General features: G+C 31.4%; 1 non-coding gene across 1 annotated transcript; it reads left to right on the top strand.

Moving 5' to 3' along the window:
* Positions 1–368: 368 nt before the first annotated feature.
* On the top strand, positions 369–440 carry Trnap-ugg. The gene has a single exon. It is a non-coding gene; the product is annotated as a tRNA-Pro (tRNA).
* The last annotated feature ends 5,247 nt before the right edge of the window (positions 441–5,687 follow it).

Genomic DNA, 5,687 nt, shown 5'->3' with positions numbered 1-5,687 from the left:
TATCTTTGTAATGTTGTCACACTTCACCTATTTACGGATAAGGCCTAATTTGTTAACTTATAATCAACATTTAGTTTGATCCATTAATACATAATAATATTAACGATATTTAAATCATAATACTAGTGACATAAAGTTGAAAATTGTTTTATGCTTATATAGTATAGTATGTATATAACCTTCTAAATACTATCAAAAATTGTAGTAAAATTTTATTACGTGCAAATAAAGAATTGTAAGAATACTTTAAAATGTTCGTATGAAAGCTATTGTTTTTATGTTTGTATAATTATGTATATAATTGCTTTCGTTACGTTTCGAAGGTTTTATGTAGAATGTTAAGTGGTTTTTACTCATGTTGGACAAGCGGCTCGTTGGTCTAGGGGTATGATTCTCGCTTTGGGTGCGAGAGGTCCCGGGTTCAAATCCCGGACGAGCCCTCTTTTTTTCATTTATAGAGAATTATTTACATTTTAATGTCATAATATATAACAATAATAATGTTGTATAAAAAAATATGTATGTACGGTGCATATATCTGAGAGGGTTGACATATGAAAAGTTCGATTTATCTAGATAATATGATAATAAGAAAAGAAAAATACAAGTTTTTTTAAATATTTATCAGCGTAATTTAATCATATGTACCTATTATTCACACAATATTATGCGTGGAATTTGAAATAGTAACATAAATTGTCTATAAATAATAGTATAATGGCATCTAATCTTAATTTTTATTATTGTTACGCTAATTTGATAACACCAATGTCCAGTCTAGAGTACCTATTGGTGACTAAAGTTTTATTAATGCTTGTAATCGAGGGTTCTATGACCTCTCACAATATGTAGTTACATTTTTTATTATTCTATTTTTAGTCTAGATATTAGTATTTGTAGATCTAGTTTAGAACAAAAAACTTTACTTGTTAATATTGATAATGATACGATAGCGATCATTACTTTGGGTAGACACATTATATACTAACAATAAGTTGACTAGAGAGGTGTGTTGACTTATGTTCTAACAAATTTCTTACAAGGACTTATCCCTGTGAAATAGTTGTAGGTTGATTAAGTTCGTTACGATCACGAGTCACCATTCAGAATTTCATATCCCACTACTGGGTATGGGCCACTTTCTCCATGTAGGAGAAGGATTAGAGCTTAATCCACCACGCTACTACACTGCGGGTTGGCGGATATATTCCCTACTATGAGACATGTGACCAGACCGGAAAGAAATCTACAAATACAAGTATTCCTCCCGAACGGGAATCGAACCACAATCGCCGGTGTGTGAGCACCCACACGGTGCAGGCACTACTACACCAGAGCGGTGTTATCATTATGTTCGTGGCACCTTTGTTTAAATTAGGATGGTTTTGATAAAAATTAATATTTGAGGTTTTACTTATAAATATATCGCATGTATTAGACCGCTTACCAGATCGATAAGCTTATTTGCCACTCTTAGGAGTGTAAAAAAAGTTAAAAACAAGTATATCAAAATAAAAAATAAACAGTATAACAGGTTACTTGTTAAAAAGTAGCCAAGCGTCGAACCATAAAAAGTTTCAAAGAAAAATGTGAATTCGTCTTTACCGAAGCCCTATAAATAAACGTACAATAAATAAGGGTTAGGGTGCGCTTACACTTGTTTCATTGTAGTACATGAATTTATATTATCGTACATTTTCTTTTTGTTATAAATTATTAATTCAAATAGTAATCAAAGTAATTAAATTTATTATAATATATTTTTCAAAAACTGTTAAAACTGTTCATCAACGTATGTAAAGTATACGAATATAGAATAGCTTATATAAAATTTGTTGTCTGTAAAGTTGGTTTACCGTGATAGTTTACCGTGACAACGTCATAACGAAACATCTCGGATGCATAGGCCAATCGAGTGGAAGGGAGATAGATGCGGCGCAAGCGTACAATGAGCGCAACAGGACAATTAGCGAAACGAGACAAAGAGTCACCCTTTTTCGTGCATGCAGCCGGCGTTCATCGATTTATCAGACGTTGTCACGCCAAAAGTAAAATTAGTTTAAATTAATCCAGCTTTATAACCACAATGTTATACACGAAAAGATACACACATGGTGTTAAAAAAATGCATTTATGTATTTTGTATAGTACAACAACATTTACATTGCATAGGAGGCAAAAAATTGTACGGTCTGACTCACGGTAGGCGGATACTGTAGTTAACGGACACCTGGCACACCATGAACATTGCCAACCCGTTGCCGACCCTACCCCCGACCTGCCCCTGGAACTCTAGCTACCCTACCCGCTATAGGAACACAACATGCAACAAGCAACAAGCAACATGCAACAAGTATTATTTAACTGTGATCTAATGTAAGGTTAAGGTACTTCCCCAGTCGGACTGATCAATGACACTATATATAAAATATCCTTACACGAACACGTATAACGTAACTAGCGATGCCGAGAGGTTTCACAAGTGTTAATTTTAGTTTAAAAATAGCACAGAGCCTTCCTCGGTAAATGGGATATCCAACACATAAAGATTTTTTTTAATTTTAACCAGTAGTTCTTGAGATTAGCACGCTTAAACAAATAAACTTTTCAGCTTTATAATATTAATATAGATAATAAATAATAATAATAATAATACACTTTATTGTACACCAAAAACAGAAATAATACATATCAAAGAAAGAAAAAAAAATATTGACAATATATTCATTAGGTACAAAGGGCGGCCTTATCGCTAAAAGCCGATCTCTTCCAGGCAACCTTAGGGCAAAGGAAATGGTCTAGCGTCAGCATAGGTGTACAAGTTACAACAAATTTATTATAAATATTCAAATAAGATAATGTAAAAAATAAAATAAAAATGGTAACTGTAAATGGGAAACATAAAGTTTAGTTTAACAAATTTAAATGGCTACCAATCCGTGAGCGTAGGAACTTGAGAATTCTTTGTTTACTCTTCACTATTCTATCTCGTCCTACTACGCTTCTTACCTTAAATGTAAGTTCACTTTCCTTTCCGAATCTCATGAAAGATCTCTCCGCTCTTCAAATAATCTATCTCTTTCTACTCCTATCCATCGGTCTGGGTTTTTGTCTAATTTATTTGCTGTTTCTGCTGTTCGTCTCTGGAATATGTTACCCGGGTCCATCCGTAAAGCTCCCTCACGTGACTTATTTAAGAGGCAAGTTAAGGGGTTCTTCTTAGCCAAAATTAAACCTAATTTGGTGAACTCAATAAACACTGTGTGGCTACGGTACTAAAGAATATAGCAACAGTACAGCTCTTAAATGTATTGTGCAATTAACTATTAATAAATAAATAAAACAATTAAAAATAGGTTATTTAAATTAAATGTAATTTAATTAACCAAATTTCCACTTTTCACTACTCTCAAACTCTTTTATATGTTCGTTTTAATTGTTATCAATATGTTTTATCCTCAAAGTTGAACACAAAACAATTTTGGAATACAATTGACCCTTGTTAAGTGTTACTTTAGATAAAAAAATAAAAATATACAAAAATTGTCAAATAACAAGTGTATACCGACTCTTACATCGTTTCTCCCGATGGCTTATTGATGCTGTGAGCCTTCAGCGGCGCAGCTGTGAATACAGCCTGAAAAAAAATCTTTTATCTCACGAATTTTCTTCGTATTTTCTACCATCCATACATATTTCTTATTTATTAAAAAATACATTTTAAGCGTAAAATGTTAGGGCTATATGTGCAAAATAATTTTCAATGATAATTTTTATGAAATTGTACAATGATAGAATTGTAATATTACAGTAAAACTTTATTTTTTTTATAAGCCGAAAGCCGAAAAAGTTAATGTCATCGTGTTTAAAAATGGAGTTCTAATATGTTCATAGGTACTCGTTTAAATGTATTTCAGATTTCATTGTTAATAAGTAAATATACGTGTATCATATTTATAGTAAAATAAAAACTGTATAAAATACTAAGTTCACAAAATGAAGTCATAAATGTTAACTGTAGTACAATAGCAGAAATGTTTGAAAATAAAAGGGGTAGGTTATTTAAGTTCTTATAGAACGAGCGCGTTAAGTCGTCGTGGGCATAGTTACAGCGAACTAAGTTGTTTAAGTGGGTGTTAGTAGTTCCAGCGGGCTTTTTCTTCGGTATGTACTTTAAGAGTAAAACGTTAAAACGTTTTGAATGTCAGTGTGTCTATTGTTTTTTCACATTATACAATTTTTAAGCTCATATTAAATATAAGATTTTCGAATTCGAAAACGGGATATTTACCATGTTTATTATTTTCGCTTTGCGGAGCTCGATATTTCGACGTTGACTTCGAATGTCTTGATCACGAGACTCTTGATCTCGACTTGATATAAACATGGTAAATATCCCGTTTTAGAATAATTTTCATATTAAATAGGTTTAGTCCTCGATATTTAAATTTTGGTTGTTCTTTTTTGAATAATATTGGATAATCTGTATTTGTTGTATTTGTTTTTTTTTTGCAGTGAAAACTTCTTTTGGCGCACCGCACACAATTGTTTTCGTAGGTAGTTAAGTAAGTTAGGCTGATCCATCACGTTCTGAGGTGAAAGACTTAATTTTTTTAGCACAGATTAAAAAGTTTTAACTTCTGATGTTCTATTTTAGAATATAAGTAGCTAATTTATTTTTATTGATTAAATTCTAGAACGAATTAAAAAAAAATAGCCTTGGATATTAAAATTTTAGTTTTTTTTTTTTAAATTTCTGAACGTTAGTGGCTAATTGGTTGACAGTTACGAATGAGTCATCGTTAGATTTGTAGAAATTTCTCGAACGGAATAGAGGCACCATATGCTAGATTAATTTAAAATATGATAAATTGAAAGCTTTTAGATATGCTCGTATATTCTCTAGATCTCAGACGTATAACACACTTATATGTAATAAGTAACAATAATATATCTTTGATGCCGTGCTACAGTGGTTATAGTAAGGTGCAATATAACGTAAGTGGACGAAAAAAATTAACAAACGCATCGATTCCATCATCAGATCCTGGTTTCCTTTTCATGGTGCCACACTTGAGATGTCTCCTTTCCAACAAAAAAAGAATTATCAAAATCGGTTCATAAACGACGAATTTATCCCCGAACATACAGATCCATGGAATACTCTATCAGTGTGTGTAGTAACGGTGTGAGAATTTAAGCTCTAACGCTAACATAAACATTTCGTGTAAGCATATGACGTGTCTCCGTGTGGCTTAGGAATAATACTATGTAGTCTGTAGCTTGAAATCTCCCCAAATAATTAAATTTGAAATAAATATGTATTTATTAAATAAGCATTAATGTAAATTTTTAATGTAATAATTATGGTTTTCATAATTATATTTTTTAACATAGTCAAGCATTTGGTAATATAGGCTACAAAACCTCGTATTATAAGGCATTTGTCTCATAAAAAGGTATCTATTTAATTAATCACAAATCAGCATGCTTTTATGATCTTAATCCAATATGTTTTCGTTCGGATATGTTATACTTCGTATAACTTCCTGTCTTTTGCCTACGCCATATGTATTTACTCGTATATACCTATTATTCAATTTCTAAACTAATATATATAGTAATAATAATACCCTACATAAAATAAACTCTTATAATATAAACTAGCACAAAACTTATTAAACTAA

This window comes from Melitaea cinxia, chromosome 26, assembly GCF_905220565.1.
Source record: "Melitaea cinxia chromosome 26, ilMelCinx1.1, whole genome shotgun sequence".
Taxonomy (NCBI): Eukaryota; Metazoa; Arthropoda; class Insecta; order Lepidoptera; family Nymphalidae; genus Melitaea; species Melitaea cinxia.
This window is presented reverse-complemented; position numbering and strand designations above follow the sequence as displayed.